The sequence below is a fragment of the Prionailurus viverrinus genome, chromosome C1 (assembly GCF_022837055.1).
Source record: "Prionailurus viverrinus isolate Anna chromosome C1, UM_Priviv_1.0, whole genome shotgun sequence".
Lineage (NCBI taxonomy): Eukaryota > Metazoa > Chordata > Mammalia > Carnivora > Felidae > Prionailurus > Prionailurus viverrinus.
Window position 1 is genome coordinate 101,853,356 of NC_062568.1, and position 18,189 is coordinate 101,871,544.

Here is an 18,189-nt window from a genome sequence, read left to right on the forward strand (position 1 = left end):
GGCATACACCGCCTTCACCAAGCGGGTCAATGCTCGCATCACCAGCCATGACTCGTACTCATCTAGGCCCCCTATTTGGTACACTGAGAAGGGTGTCTCACACTTGTGGAACTCTTCCCAAATCCCTACTCCCAGTTAAAACTTCAGACGAATCCTGATTGAGGAATCTTGTAAGAAACAGCTGAGTGTTGAGCGTGGACTGTAAAAAGTAACTGCAATGGCATCATGGATTGGATTTTGACCCCAAAAGGAACGTTAGCAGGAAAACCTAGGAAGTTGGGGTAAACGTGTTAACAGTATTGTGCTACTGTTAATTTCGTGGTGTTTATACATCTACCATCATTATGTAACACTAGGGAAAGTGAGGGACAATCAGTATTGTCTTTCCAACTTTTAAGGATCTAAAATTATTTTTTTGGGGGGGCTCCTGGGTGGCTCCGTGGGTTAAGCATCAGAGCCTGGAGCCTGCTTCGGATTCTGTGTCTCCCTCTCTCTCTCTCTGCCCCTCCCGCACTCATGCTCGGTCTGTTTCTGCCCCTCCCCCATACACACACACACACACACACACACACACACACACACGTATACATACATGTATATATGTATATATATATATACATACACATATATATGTATATATACATACACATATATATGTATATATACACACACACATATATATGTATATGTATACATATATGTGAATAAAATAAAATTATTTTTTAAGTTTATTTATTTTGAGAGAAAGAGAAGGAATGAGCAGGGGAGGAGGAAGAGAGAGAATACCAAGCAAGCTCTGCACTGTCAGTTCAGAGCTGGATTCAGGGCTTGATCCCATGAACCATAAGATCATGACCTGAGCAGAAGTTACACACTTAACCAGCTGAGCCCCCCAGGCATCCCCTAAAATTATTTTAATTTGTATGTTTAAAATACCAGGGAGATAATTCTGTTGAACTACTTTTATAGTCTGTATTGTATTGTCAGTCTTACATATACAGATAACCATTTGTTTCTTTTTAACTGAAGACTCATTGTTTTTCATCTTCACGATTTAATTTTCTTTTTGAAGTTATAATTAATACCTTTCAAAACTCAAAGATATAAAGAGTAATATCAGACAAATATTATGTCTCGTTCTCTTTTACCTTGTTTCTACCCATCCTCTTGATGTAAAGATTTTTATTAATTTACAGTCGATCCTTGAAGTACTACTTTAAAAAAATACTATTTGCTTTTCTGGTGTTTATTTTGGCATTTAGAAATCTAATTTCACAGACTCATGTTTAATTTTATCCTGAATCCTAATATTATAAAACAAAAGTTTCCTTTGGCCGTCTCCTGATGGAAAAGGCCTCTTCTGGTATATTTCTCAGAATGGGTTAATAAATAGAATATTCCACAATTTCTTCCATGTTTGAAATTGTTTTTCTATAACCTGGATTATTTCAATCAATTTTCCTGAATATGACGTGTATTTTTAATTAACTTCCTTTCTTATTCATCTTTTCCCCCAATTTCTTCTTGTCTAATAGGCACGTCATAATATGGCAAAGGGCAGAGCAATCACTTTCTCCCTGAAAATTATTGAACTGCATTTCATTTTTGTTGTACTGAATCATGTACTATGGGATGGAGCTGTTACGTTATTACATGAAAGCATTAAGTTATGCAAGAGTTGTTATGGATGACTATCGTGAGGGTAGGCATTGTATCATGTGTCCGCCACTCTGCCTCATATATTTGTTTCTTTTCCTTCTTTACCTCCATTTCTTCACATTCTTACTTTGAAAATATAGAAATATGCCTTTTGTGTCATTCTCAGTTTTACTTCCTAAACTCCAGGGTTAGAAATTTATGTCACATGGCTTTTTTATGAATTATCATGCTCAGAATATGTTGTTGTCTGATTAATCAGAGTCACGTGTCTGATGAATATTTACCATAGGAGTCAAGCAAATGGACAATGACTCAGTTAATTCTTCAACAAATTACTAATTAAAAAACAACAACAACAATGTGGTGGTGAAATCATTCACTTTGCTTTTTCTGTAGCATATGGATATTATACACAAAAGAAGTGCGGACGAGAAATCTCAGAAGGAAAGGACTGGGCTTCTGCAATCTGAATGTGTAAGGAAAGTAAATGCCATATATTATCATACCTTAAGAAGGGGTGTGGACACCATGAAGAATCTTTACATGCACTGATGCACTGATTGGACAATAAACAAATATCTAAGTACACACTCTTACATTTTTATTGCTAAACCAATGTACTTTACGTGGGTCCACTGTATCTAATCATATATATATATATATATAATATTATAATACACATACATATATATTCATAAAATTATGTGAATTGTAACAAGTTGCTAGAAAGTTATAAATACAGTGGGGAGAGGTCTCATGTACCCTTGACCCAATCTCCCCCAAAGGTTACATCTTGTATAAGTACAGTACAACTTCAAGTCCAGGAAGTTCACTTTGGTATATTGTGTACACTTAATTCTATAGTTTTATTACATGTGTATATTCATGTAATCCCCCACCATACTCTGTAAAGATGCAGAACTATTTTATCACCAGAAATGTCTCCCTCATGCTATCTCTTTTTTCTTTAAGTTTATTTATTTATTTTGAAAGAGAGAGAGCAAGCATGAGTAGGGGAGGGTCAGAGAGAGAGGGTGAGAGAGAGAATCCCAAGCAGGCTCCACACTACCAACAAGGAGCCTGATGTGGGACTTGAACTCACAAACCATGAGATCGTGACCTGAGGCAAAATGAAGAGCTGGATGTTCAACTGACTGAGACACCCAGGCATCCCAACTTGTCTCTTTATTGTTATATGCACACCCCTCCCCAAACTATCCCATAGCTTCTGACAACCACTCATCTGTTTTCCATACTTATAATTTTGTTTTATTGGGGCTGTTATACAAAGTGAATCATGCAGTGTGACCATTTTGAGACTGGCTTTTTTCACTATTCACAATGTCCTTCTATGTTGATGGGTGCATTGGTTGTTCAGTCCATTTTACTTCTAGTTAGAATTCCATAGTATGGATGTACCATAATTGTTTAAGCATTCACTTATTGATTGTTTCCAGCTTTGGCTCTTCCAAATAACCCTGCTATGAACATCCATGTACAGGTTTTTGTGTGGACATATGGATTCATTTCTCTGAGATAACTGCCCAGGAGTACAATTGTTAGATCATAGGTGAAGCATGCATTTAATTTTTTTTTAAGAAACCACCAAACTTTTTCCAGAGTGGTTGTAATATTTCACATTTCTACCAGCAATGTATAAGAAATCCAGTGTCTCTGTACCCTTGCCAGCATTTGGTATAAACTGTTTTTAGTTTTAGCTGTTGTAATAGGTGTACGGTGATATCTCATGGTATTAGATTTGCAGTTTTCTAATGGAGAGTGATGTTAAGCGATTATCAGTGTTCATTAATCATCTGTACATCATCCTAATGAAATGTTTCTTCATTTTCCCCCATTTTCTAGTTGGATTAAGTTTGAAATTTTGATAAAGCTAGATGAATATCCATTTTTTTCTTTAATGGATTGTGTTTTTAATGTCATGTCTAAGAATGCTTCCCCAAACCTTGGGTTCAGAATATTTTCCTCTTTTTTTTTTCTAAAAGAGTTATATATTTACATTTTTACCTTTAAATCTGAAATCCATTTTTGTATGAATTTTGGGGCTTAGGTCAAGGTTTAATTTTTGCCTAAAGATAGACATGGTTCAAGCACAATTTGTTGAAATGACTTTTAACCTTTGTCAAAGTCTGTTGGCCATACTTGGGTGGAGTTATTTATGAATTATCTATTCTACTCAATTAGGTGTGTCTGTCTATCTAATTATGCATACTACACATGCTTGACTACTGAAACTATACAATCAGTCTTGAAATTGTTTAGAGTTATCCCATGTTATTCCATTTTTTTTTTTAAGAATGTTGGCTTTACCAGTTCCTTTGACTTTGTATAGAAATTCTACACTGTTCTATACACACACACATACACACACACAGACACACACACAATCTTGCTCAGGTGTTAATAAGAATTGCATTAAACCTGTAGTATATCAATTTGCAGAAAATTGAAATCTTTACTATGTTGAATCCTTCAATCCATGGTATGTCATCACTTATTAGATCTATTTTGAAGCATGATACATCTCATCATTTAGACTTTATTTCCTTCAACAACATCTTATCATTTTCAGCATACAAGTACCATACATGATTTGTTGGATTTAAACTTCTTATCCTCCTCCTTCTTCTTCTATCCCCCCTTCTCCTTCTCCTTCTCCTTCTTCTCCTTCTCCTTCTCCTTCTTTCTCCTTCTCCTTCTTCTTCTTCTTCTTCTTCTTCTTCTTCTTCATGAATGGATGCAAGTGGTATTGCATTTTTATTTATCTTATTTTTTTTTTGTTTTTTTGTTAGTTATAAAATGTAGCATCCAGCTGGTGGTTAGTAGTCAAACCAGTCCACATTAGTAGCTTTGAAGTGTGCACATGCTAGTTTTTAAATAAAGGTGATAAGTACCAATCAAATTCTAACACTGATCTAAATAAATGTGGTTTTGGATATAATTCAATCCAAAAGGCTAATCAAATGATAGTGCCATCATCAATAGTTAAACCAAAGGCATAATTTTCCAAATCACTTTTAGTTAAATGGAATAAATTCTAGCTTTTTAAAGTTTAAATCTACATAAAACTGAAAGCAATCTAACAATTTTTCTACCTGAGATAAAAACGAATTTCTTTTTTCCTATCTATACATAATTCTCGGCATTGAGGTAAATCAGAATTCACATGATGTGCTTTGTCAAACTTTTCCAAAAAACTGTAAGCCCTGTTCAGAGAGAAATTCTCATGTTACACATACATATTTACATAATTTTTCTTCAAAGACTAATGACAAATGTGTGAGGTTAATAGGCACGTAATAGGACCAGGATACCACCAATAATGTGGGGAAAAAAAGCCATTCATTTACGCAACATGAAATGCGATCACAGAACCTATGTACACACATGAATCACCAAAAATTCAGAAACTCAGCTCACTTTGAGAAAATTCATTCTATTATTTGGAGCAGAAGTTGCCAAGTTGTGATGTATAACCAAAACATTGTGCATAAAAGCTCCAAGGCCAAGTATTAGCTTAAATTGGCAATAACTGCAACTTATGTTAAAAACTAAACCCAACTAAACGTTTACTGTGACCATGCAACTCTGCTTTGTGGCCTGCAGGCTTTACTGGGGAACGACCTCTTCTCTCTTGTCTCCCCTCTTTGGGCTCCTCTTGCCCCTAGCTTCTTTTTTCACGGCTGTCTTTGGCAATGCTTCCAAATCTTGAAAGCAAAAATAAACCCCAAACAAATAAACAAACAAAACAAATAAACAACAACACAAAACCTGCTAAAGAAAATGTGGAGGGTAAAAAATAATACTATATATGATGTGCAAAAACCAAGCTAAAGGTAGGAGCTGAGGAAAAAAAATACTGGAAGGAAGACTGAGCAGTAGTCTACCCTCAAGGGAAAAGAGAACATAAAAAATCGGGGGTCTGTACCCCTAGTCCTTCCTGCACATCATCTCCTGATTAGAAGAGTGTGGGACCGAACATCAAACTCTGGAAAGGTAATGAGTTTGAAGGAGGAGCTGAAGAAGTGAATAACTGATAACAAAGTACAGCAGCACCTTTAGCTGTCCATGAGTTTCTTTTCTCAGGCTTTGCCAAGGTCAATATGAACATTGTTGATGTCAGCCTTCTCTGTGATCCCATGTATTTGTGGATCTGGAGCCTCAATCTCATTGCACGTGTTCAGGGCCATGTTTTTTAGATTCCCTAGGATACTTCCCACTTGAGTCATATTCTCTTCCATTTCCTCTTCTCTGGCCTCATTTTAGTGCTACATTTAATGTATCCACTACTGGCTGCTGCAGTGGTTGCTTGCTGAGGCTGTTTGTCCCTCGGCCTGGCTGCTTAGATACTACATTACTAGGAGATTTGTCTCTGCCATCCCCCCATGTTACTCTGTAGGTTAGTTGGACTCAAAGTTCTTTGTCCAAGCAGTTCCAGCCACTCTACTCCTGCCCCAGCAGCTGGGACACCCCCAGACTCGACCAGGGGCTATGTCTTCCTAGCACCTGCGTGCACTCTGGTATTGCTTTTTTAAGTTTGGGTTCCATACGTTCATTGCTAGTATATAGAAATACAATTAATATTTGTATATTTATCTTCTATCCTGGGGTTTTGCTGGACCCCATTATTAATACTTGATGGTTTTTTTAAAAAATAAATTCCTTAGGGATTCTTGTATAGACCAGTTTCCCATGTTAGGTCACCACGGAGACCATCCTGGCTAGGAAGCAGAGAGACTTCGCATCACCACTCCCAGTGTGGCCTCCATGGATACCATGGAGAAAGTAGCATTGTTCCCACGAAGCATTAGTGAAAATTTTGACTCTTCGCTAGCTCTCCCCTGACACCTCTGTGACCACACAGGATAGGAGTGAAGTGTAGGACCCTCACCATGGTATCCCCTTCTCTGAACAGAGGGGCGGACACCTAACTACTCATTGGTGATGAGTGTGCTGAGTCCTTAGGAGGCCTTCTCTGACCTTGCCCTGACCATGAGTTTGGGGAGCCTTGTTGCATCCTGCTAAGTGTGCACTTTCGGGTCTCTACTTAGTTTTAGCTGGTGGAATTGAGAGTGGGACTTCACTTTTTTTTCTGTGGTGTTTGAAACAGAGTGGTTATTTCCAATAGTTTCTATCCTGCTAGGCTGCTTCCTTCTTCGCCTTTTGGATAAAACAAAAACAAAAACAAAAACTGTCTTTTATTATTGTTCATTTTTATTTATTTTTGCTTGTATCTGTGCCTGCTGATGTATCCAGGTTGCTGGCATCTCCAGTATTTAGTCTGAGACATATGAGACAAAAAGAACACCCGTTACTACCATGCCATTCCTCAGTGACCAATGTCCTTAGCCAGGCTGTCAACTTTTCCTCACCATGTAGAGTTTGTAAATATCTATGTAAATATTGAGATGTCTACCTGTCTATTGAGAAATAAGGAGAAATACAGGAAATAAGGAGAAATAAGGAAAAACATGCCTAATGCATCTCACCAGAAGTAGAAGTCTCTGTAATATATTTTTAATCAAACTATATACACAGACAGAGATCCCAGAAAAATATTTGCCTGGAGCCCTGAACAAAATGAGGGATGGGCCTGTCCAGAACTGTGTAACACGGCCATACCCAGTAGCCAGATGGGCTGGAAGAAGCCGTATTTTTAGCAGAGCATAATGCCACCCCAATTAGAACTGGGGCTCTCTTAGTACGTACAAAGAGAAAATGGGATTTTAATAGGCAACCTGCTGTGTCTGCCACATATTCCTATTGCTTAACAACTTATTTTAAAATAATAAGTGCTGTGGGAGGCCCCAGTGAGCTTTCAGTTGAAATTAAAAAATAAATTTATATTTGCGAGTAAATATGCATGATTCAAAACGGGTTAATGACATGTTATAATGTGGAGGAAGCCAAACCAAAACGTTGGAAACATTCAAAAGACCAAATCTATATTTCGTACAGCAACCAGAATGCCAAAGATGATCCCAGTCCCAGAGTCCCAGAGTCCAGAGGATGTGCTCTGTGCAAGGTTAACTGGCCTGACGAGCCTCAGAAATCCCTACTTCGTTCAGGTTCAGGAGAGTCACAAAAGAAGCAGATAATGTCATTTGGGGCTTAGCGAACTATGGGGGGAAAAGGAAAGAATGTTAGAAATGTCAGAAAGTTGGAGAGCACTTGATAATATATTTGGCTTGTATGGAGGTCAATGAATATTTGTGCAGCCCTAAGAAAGTTCTGGAAATTCACAAGAATTGTGGAAGCCTGATGACAATAAATAGAACGATTTATTGACTGACTGATCTTTAGAAGGACCTCCTCAACTAAATGATACCCAGTCAAATACGCTGCTTAAAAAAAACAAAAAAACATTTATTGAATTTACTTTTATATTACATTTTATATCGAAATACTCTTGTCAATAACATTTTCCTGTATTATACTTTCAATTCCTAAATTTGTTATAAAATTCTAAATAGAAAATATTTTAAAAGATTTACAACCAAAAAGCATATTTCCCTTTCATTTCTGTACCCTGGCAACTCATATCTTTCCTCAAGGATATTATATGTGTTACAAATGTGTATTTCATTTTACTCAAATAGCATAATCGGTAAAATCATTTGTATCTCTATCACTTCAAAAAATAATATATCCTGAAGGTTTTCTCTTACCCTGACAATGAGAAGGCCTCATTTTTTACGCAAATTTAAGATAAACTTGATGTAGACAGTGGAAGAAAACATCATAGGAAAATTGCATTTCCTCTCTACCTTTACAGTTAGTTGCTTGTGTTATCATATTCATGATTTTACAACTGTTGCGTTATAATTATAATTCAACAAGCTGGTTATAATGTGGTTTCATACTGTTTTTCCACTAGACTATTTTCCCATCCAGTTCCTTGGGAGTTGGTACAGTGCTTTCATTGTGGTCCATTTCCCTGTCATCTGACACAAAACCTAGACTACAACAAGGACATTAATTGCCATTTATTGAACACCATGCACGAGAAACATGGTTATATGCTTTGTAAATGTTATTGTATGTAACTTGCTGAATAAATCTAACAGAAAGGTATAGTTATCATCCTGCTTTTAAAGCTGATGAAAATAAGGTTTACATATGTAAGACATTTTTTTGTATAAATAATGAGTGTTTGCATCATGTACCTCTCTTCCTCAAAAGTTAATCCTAAACCCTGATCTGTCTGGAATTAGACTGTATGCGCTCCATGCCTCACTTAAAAAACAAATTAATAGAATATGGAAGGGCCAGAATCAGTTCTTATCAAATCATGAACATACCATTTAAACATGGCCTTCTTTATCATGTGCACTTTTTAGTAAAGGTAATTTATTTTTTTAACGTTTATTTATTTTTGAGACAGAGAGAGACAGAGCATGAACGGGGGAGGGGCAGAGAGAGAGGGAGACACAGAATCGGAAGCAAGCTCCAGGCTCTAAGCTGTCAGCCCAGAGCCCGCCTCGGGGCTTGAACTGATGCGGGGCTCGAACTCACTGACCGTGACATCGTGACGTTGAGCTGAAGTCGGACGCTTAACCAACTGAGCCACCCAGGCGCCCCTTTAGTAAAGGTAATTTAAACCACTACATAGGTGTTAAATATTATAATAGTAAAATTTACCCAGAAAGTTCAAGTAGAAAGTTTTTTCTATACATTCACATAGTATCCAGTTTATCTGAGCCCTAATATTTCCCCACACAATATATTTTAATTTAAATCTCATGGTTTACATTAAATTTATGTAAAGATTATATATTTAGTTTGCTGCATAAATCCAAAGTCTTGTATGGAATCAAACTGGCATGGGCGTGAGTCCATAGTTTTTCATTTTGTTGCAAGCTTCCTTATCACTACCAGGAAAATGCACAGAATCATGTTCCTTTCAGCCAAGTATACCTTCTTTTGCCATCTCTTCTGCTAAAACTCTGGACAAGATGCAACAAATGAAGTATTTGAGGATCCTTCAAAGTAAGTTGTAGGGAAGACCAAAAGCTCAGAGAACCAACCTGGATGTAGGTAAGGTCTTCATTTTTTGTTTCTTTGTTTCTTTTACAGCTTTACCTTGAGAAAAACTTAAGTCGTGAACCTATGTGAGCTATAGTTACCACTGAAATCCCAACTTCCTAGACACAGGAATCTAGCCAAATGAGACTGCTTATTCCAAAGGGACAGGGAAGCATCCGTGTTTGTTCTCTCTCTCCTCTTGTGGCATTTCCAGTGGCGAGACTCAGACAGAGAGCTCTATGACTCGGGTGGCACATGTCTGAGTAAATCTAAAACAGTATTGTTTTCCCAGGTCCTTAAACATGTACATGAATATTAACAGCAAAAATTGTCACCTTGTCAGTAAGGTTCATATTATATGTAGATGTAATATATATGCCAACTACATAATAAAGGAGAGCAGGGATGGTGAAGACTCTTAAATATTTTAAAGACAGTTAGGTTCAATAAAGTGATTAAACATTGAACCAAGGAGGCTATAATAGACAAGGCATATGCATATTACAATCCTGAGAGAGACCACTAAGATCATAACACAAAGGAAATAGCCAAAAAATAGCATATAAATTTAAAAAATTAAAACTTATTCATATAAAGAAAGAGGGAATAGAGGGACAAAAAGCATAATAAAATGATAGATCTAAATAAATTATATACATAACTGAATTTATGTAAATTATCAAAACAACATTCTAAAGACAGGTATGGTTGGAGTAAAAACAATTCAACTGTATGCTGTATAAAACCTCAATTATAATATAAAGACATACAAAGGTTAGGAGTAAAAAAATTGTAAAAATATATACCATCCACACAATAATCAAAAGAAATCTAGAATGACTATATTAATATGAGGCAAAGTAGCTTCAGAATAATGAATATTACCCAGGGTAACAAAAGACATTACACAATAATGAAAGAATCACTTGTCCAATGAGTGTTACCATTCCTAAATGTATAACAGAACCCTAAAATAAGTGAAAGAAAAACTGATAGAACTAAAATTAAAAATAAACAATTCTACAATATAGATGAATGCTTTGATATATTTTTCCATTAGCAATAGAACAAGTAGACGGAAAATTAGTAAAGGTGTAGAAGATCTAAATAACAGTCAACCACCTATACTAAATTGATAATTATATAAGATGACAGTGACAAAAATAAAAAAATAATTATTTTCTAATGTGCATGGGAAATGCACCAAGGTAGATCATATTCTGAACCATAAAACAAATGCTAATAAATTTTAAAGACTAGAAACTATACAAATTCTTTTATCATACCATAAATACATTAATATAAAAATCAATAACAAATGATATCTGCTATATCCTAGAATGGGAATTAATCAAGTCACGTCTAAATCACTACAAGGTTAAAAGGGAGGTCACAAGAGAAGTTATAAGGCTTTTTAAAATGAATAAAAAATGAAAATTCCATACATCAAAACCACAGAACATAACAAGAAATCAAAGGGAAATTGATAGCATTAAATGCTTAACTTAGAAAAGAAAAATGAGGTTAAATCAATGATCTAAGCTCTCACTTTAAGAAACTAAGAAACAAACAACAACAACAAAACTAAATACAAAGAACACGGAAAAAATATTAAATTAATAGAAAGTAATGAAGTTAAAAGAAAAATAGAGAAAATAAATGAAAACTGGGATAAACTAATTTTTTTAGTTTTATTATATGACACATTTTAAATCCCTTGTTCTTCCAACTATTATTAGTTGAAAAATGTAAAATATTTTTAAAAGCTAGACTTACCAATGGTTAATATTTTGCTCATAGTCTCTCATCTGTCTCTTCCATACACATACACATACACATGCACACACACACACACACACACACTCACACAAATACACACATACACACCATTCATTCATTCCTCTTTGCTGAACCACTGGAAGTAATTTGCAAGCATCAGGATGCTCAAAAATGAGACACATCACTGTATGTCTACTGAGTATAAGGATATTCTTCTACATAACTGTAGTAACATCATGACACTAAAAATTAATTTTTACACAAAATATTTATCTGTGTTTAGATTTATGTATGTATGTATTGTGTATGTATGTATATATTTATATTTGAGAGAGAGAGAGAGAGAGAGAGAGAGAGAGTAGGGTAATGGCAGAGGGAGGGGGAGAGAGAATCTTAAGCAAGCTCCATGCCCAGAAGAGAGATCCACACAGGGCTGGATCCCACAACTGTGAGATTATGACCTGAGCTGAAATCAAGAGTTACACACCTAACGGACACAGCCAACCAGGCACGCTGATAGATTTTCACATTTACATAAAATCTTATATATGTATAACCCATATTCAAATATCTCTAATCTCTAATCCTGTCCTTTATAACTAATTTAAGTTCAAAATCTAACCAAGCTCTCTGCCCCATATGGTTAATAAGGTTGAGACTAACAGGAAATTTAAAGCTGATTTTTCAGAGACCTGTTCTCCCTCTGCAGGTATTATTTCTCTTCAGACTCCATTAAAAACTCCACTAGCTGTCTCCCCAGAGGGCTAGACCTACACAAAAGGAGATCAATGATATGGTCCCAGTATATAAACAAGCAAGGCCCTACATTCCTAACCCAGGATAACCCTAAGACTGCATCCAGTTTATAGGGATTCTTGGAGCATATGCATGACCCTCTTCCTTGTCCTACAAATGACCTCCTGATGTCAGGGGAGAAGTCAGCCTCATTTTGATGTTGAGTCTCCACCCCAAAGCAAAGATGGGATATATGCTACATATATGTTTGCTCTGTGTACACGCTCCCATCTTTTCTCATGAATAGTCATAAGCTGCTCCACCTTTTTCTTCAATATGTGTTTAATGCCCCTCTTATGATCATACAAACTTGTAAACTCATTTGGGTGAGGCATATTTGAGGTCTGCCCTCCAAGGTCCTCCTTTGGCTGCCTCTTGAATACATCCTTTTCTTGTTGCATTCTCCTTGTCTCAGTGGTTGGCTTTGCTCCACGTTGGGCATACAAACTTGGGCTTAGTTATAACTATATGAATGCATCATCATTTATACGGTCTCCTTTACATAGCTATTTAGCTTGTTTCCAATATGTTGGATATTTTTTATGGATATATATTCATGGTAAATTCCAAAAAGTGGATATGCTAAGCCAAAAGAGCCTTTGTAAGTGAAGCATTGTTAGATTTTGGTCAAATTCCACTCAAGTGTATTGTATCCCTTTGGACGGCCACCAGCAATGCAGAAGAGTGTTTCTTCATGGATTTGCCAAAAGAATGTGTGGTCAAAGGTTTGATTGGTGAGAAAGGGTCTCAAATTATAGTTTTAGTTTATAATTTTCTTGTTATCAATAAAGTTCAGTAATGTTTCATATTTTTAAGATTCACTGGCTACTAGTTTTTAAGAAACTTGGGGTGCCTGGGTGACTCGGTTGAGCGTCCGACTTCAGCTCAGGTCACCATCTCGCGGTCCGTGAGTTTGAGCCCCGCGTCAGGCTCTGGGCTGATGGCTCAGAGCCTGGAGCCTGCTTCCATTCTGTGTCTCCCCCTCTCTCTGCCCCTCCCCTGTTCATGCTCTGTCTCTCTTTGTCTCAAAAATAAATAAAACGTTAAAAAAAATTAAAAAAAAAAAGAAACTCTTCATGCATTTTGCCCATTTTTATAATGTTTTTTTTTTCTCTGTTGGTTAATAATTTATTGTATTTAAAACATTATCTTTTTTATATAATATAACTGTAACAAATATTTATTTCTGACTTTTCTTTGGTCTTGGATTTTACTTAAACGTGTTCTTTATGTAGTGCATTCAAAATCTAATTAAACTTATCAATTTTTACTTTCCTTGCCATTGTATTTTGGGTTGTAGGTAAAGACTTTTCTATACCCAAATAATGAAATAATTAATTTATCTTTTCTTTTATTGTTTGTGTTGCATCATTTTTTTTCTACATTTGTATCTTTTACATTTGAACTTTATTATGATGTATGATGTGAGTTATGGATCCAATTTTACCTTTCTCTAAATGCCTATCCAAATATTCTAACACCATGTATTAAAAGTCCAATCTTTCCTCCAGTGCTTTGAAATGCGATATTTTGTCTTATGAGAAATTTGTAATGTTTTGCATCTAATTCTAGATTTTTTATTCTGCTCACCATTCTCTTTCTCTATGTACACTACCAGGGTTTTAATGGTGGAGATTCCTTAATATGTTTATTGGCTGATTGGGTAGGTCTATACTACTTCCAGGGGTTTTGTAGATATTGTTAAAACTTGATTCCTCTGAATGAATTGTAGAACATTTTGTCTCTAGAAACAAACATAAAAAGCTCTCATTAAAAACATATTTTATTTTAATTTAGAGAGAAATGGCATTTATGTAATATGCTTATCCTATTCAAGATTAAAATAATGCCTTTTCCTCTTTTTGAGTCTCCTTTTGTGTCTTTCAGTAAAGACTGTTTTAAAGTTTTCCTCATACAAATTTAGCATACTTCTTGTTCAATTTATTCTAAAATGCATTTATATTTTTCTTTTGATGTAGCTATCTTAAATGACATTTAATGTTTAATTATGTTCTTTAACTGATTGTATACATGAATTATATTGATTCTTGTTAGTTAATTTTATGTTCTGTTATCCAACTGAATTGTCTCCTCATTGATATCTTTGCAAATAGAAATCATTTTATTTTATTATTTTTTTTTTTAAATTTTTTTTTCAACGTTTATTTATTTTTGGGACAGAGAGAGACAGAGCATGAGCGGGGGAGGGGCAGAGAGAGAGGGAGACACAGAATCGGAAACAGGCTCCAGGCTCCGAGCCATCAGCCCAGAGCCTGATGCGGGGCTCGAACTCACGGACTGCGAGATCGTGACCTGGCTGAAGTCGGACGCTTAACCGACTGCGCCACCCAGGCGCCCCAGAAATCATTTTATTTATCCTTTCCACATTTTAATGACTCTAATTGTTTTCTCTGGTTTAATTGTCTGATACTTCCAAGATAAAATTAAATAGTAATGGCAATGTGTGCATCCTTATCATTTTCTTAACTTTGGTGGGCTTTGGGGATTCCACATTGGTTAAGATAAATGCTGCATCTTTTTAACGACTGCTTAGTATTCCATGATATGGAGATATCACATAATTTAATAATCATATCCTTATAGAATCTTAAGAAATTTTTATCATTAGATATAGTAGAAACTGTTGAAAGGAAATATCTGCTCATAAGCCATTGCACATTTTATGAATATATATGTAGAAGATACAGCTGAATTGCTGGGTCAAGCAGTGTCTTTTAAATTTGGACAGAGGATGGGGTAACTGGGTGGCTCAGTTGGTTAAGCATCTGACTCTTGGATTCAGTTCAGGTTCTCATGGTTTCATGGGTTCGAGCCCCATGTCGGGCTCTGCACTGATGGTGAGGAGCCTGCTTGGGATTCTCTCTCTCTCCCTCTATCTCTGCCCCTCCCCTGCTCATGCTGTCTCCTTCTCTCTCACAATAAATAAATAAACTTACATAAATATATAGATAGATAGATAGATAGATGAAATTATTTGTTTAAAAAAAGATAGATGATAGATAGATAGATAGATAGATAGATAAAAGTCATTTATTTAAAAAAATTTGGACAGAGTTTTCAAAAATTTCCTCAATATAATGTACATTATTCAAGCACTGTGTGTGATTCCCTGTTTTGTCATCTTTGCCTACATGTTGTATTATCCAATGTTTTTATCCTTGACTAAGTGATAGGCAAAAAAATATGGTATTTTGTTGTATTTTCAATTTTAATGTAATAGGAAATGTGCAAATAATATGTACAGTTGACCATAAAAGGAATTGACATGGAGCTAATACCATCAAAGCATAGTCAATATCCTTCATTAAAAAAAGGGGAAATGCTTACTTATTTGAGGAAGCACTATATTTATTTGATACTTTTTGTGCTTCGCAAAACATTATCAGTTTTAAACATTTTTTTAATTTTTTTTGTGGTGATTTTGTGATGCATTTTTTATTGTGTAATAGACTTTTATGGCTGGTTGTTATGGCCTCAGGGTAACTGCCTTCTACATCCCAAATTTATTAAAAATAAATAAATAATTCAATTCTATCCACCTAGGATATTTATGATTTATAAACCTTTATTCTTCTGTCTATAGGGTCCAATAATTTAAACCATGGGATAATGATCTGTTCAGAAAGAAAGTAATAGGTAACTAATGTGTAACTCACTGGGTGCATAGACTCTTCTAAGATCTGTCATCTAAACACTCATTCCAATAAGCTCTGTTATTATCCTTGTTTCACAGATGAGGAAAGTTGGGCACAGAGTGGATCATAATGTGTCCGTGTTCATACACTCAGTAGGATGGTGTTGGGATGCAAACCCAGTTATTCCAAGCCTTTGTAACATCTCTGAGCTTTTTAGTACAAGATGATCACTGGAAGATTTCCCGTATAAATTTGCTAATTTTTTTCCATGAAAATGTGCTACTTATTTTGGAAAGTTGTGTTATATGGCCTTTACTTGTGATTGGTTGCTGCAGGGTCATCTTACAGAACTTTTCTTACACTGCTTGAACACTACCTCATTTAGAGGCTCTCCAAACATCTTATCAGGGCTGATGTTACAAGTACTATGCCTGTCCCTGAGCTTAAAAGGGTTTGGTGTTGGGGCGCCTGGGTGGCGCAGTCGGTTAAGCGTCTGACTTCAGCCAGGTCACGATCTTGCGGTCCGTGAGTTCGAGCCCCGCGTCGGGCTCTGGGCTGATGGCTCGGAGCCTGGAGCCTGTTTCCGGTTCTGTGTCTCCCTCTCTCTCTGCCCCTCCCCCATTCATGCTCTGTCTCTCTCTGTCCCAAAAATAAATAAAAAAACGTTGAAAAAAAAAAAAGGGTTTGGTGTTTGGTTTAGTGCTATGCTGTCATGGCACTGATAATTTTTTTTGTATGTTTGTTTATTTTTGAGAGCCAGAGAGACAGAGCGTGAGCAGGGGAGTGGCAGAGAGAGAGGGAGACACAGAATCCGAAGCAGGCTCCAGGCTCTGAGCTGTCAGCACAGAGCCTGATGAGGGGCTCAAACCCACAGACCGTGAGATCATGACCTGAGCCGAAGTCAGATGTTCAACCGACTGAGCCACCCAGGTGCCCCCACTGGTAATCATTTAAAAAAAAACAGTCTGACATTTCTATTTTGCACTGGACCCCACAAATTACATAACTGGTCCTGCATATTATGTCTCATGCGTACTCCCATCTCTTTGTTTTATCGACACAAGGAATCCATTTTTCCACTTTTCTTGTTTCTTTTATATAACTACAGAGATAAAAGAAAAATTGGTATTCTGCTTTGCTATTTTAATTTTTTTATTTAAAAAATTTTAACGTTTATTTATTTTTGAGACAGAGAGAGACAAAGCATGAATGGGGGAGGGGCAGAGAGAGAGGGAGACACAGAATTGGAAGCAGCCTCCAGGCTCCGAGCTGTCAGCCCAGAGCCTGACCTCGGGCTCGAACTCACAGACCGCGAGATCGTGACCTGAGCTGAAGTCGGACGCTTAACGGACTGAGCCACCCAGGCGCCCCTCCTTTGCTATTTTAAATCAAATCCAAGAAGTGTAAATAGTGCCCTTGCAGTGACAAAATCATAAGTGAGAATTCAAGCCAGAGTGCTTTATCCCAGAAGCCTTTCTCTTTCCCCTTTACCATGATGTTGTCCTAAGAATAAAGACCTCATAGAATTTTAGTAATTGGCTTTTGGGAAACAGAACCAAATTAAAATAATATATAAAATGGAATCATGATTTTGGGTCACATGACAGACTGAATAAACATAGATGACCTTCCACCCCACCACACCGAAATCCTGAGTACATTAAAAACACACAAATGATTACACTGTTGAGCTTGAAAGATAAACAGGCACAATCTTCCTATATTAGAGAATATAATAACTAACAGCTATGGATGTAAGTGGTACCTGACATTACCCAGGCTCAAGATGTTTACAGACTACATGTTGAGCCCAGGGAGGGAGACTGGGGTCCTAATGCTGGGACAGGAGTCCCAGGTGGACTATTTGACATGAGGAAGCTATACCTCAGGTGCCTTCTCAGAACCTGGAGCTTCAAATGATATTCAGTCCTCAGAGAATACAAAATTCTCAACTGAAAGGTAGGGAAACGGTGAGGAATCTTGAGAATGTTCTAGAGCTTCGTGTAGAAAAACAAGATGTTACCACCAATCAGAAACTGAAACCCAGAGCAGCACTTCATTAAGTTTTATAATCCAAACTTACAATGATTTTATTATGCATGAATCCCCAGGTCTCCAAATTAAATGGAAACTGATCCTCAATTATCGCAATCTCTGGACCCTGGAGTTGGAATAAACTTAAAGTTGCTTTATATTAAGTTGTTTATTTTCCAGACTTTGCAAGACTCCGAGGAGTTACGAAATCCTAGTGAATAAA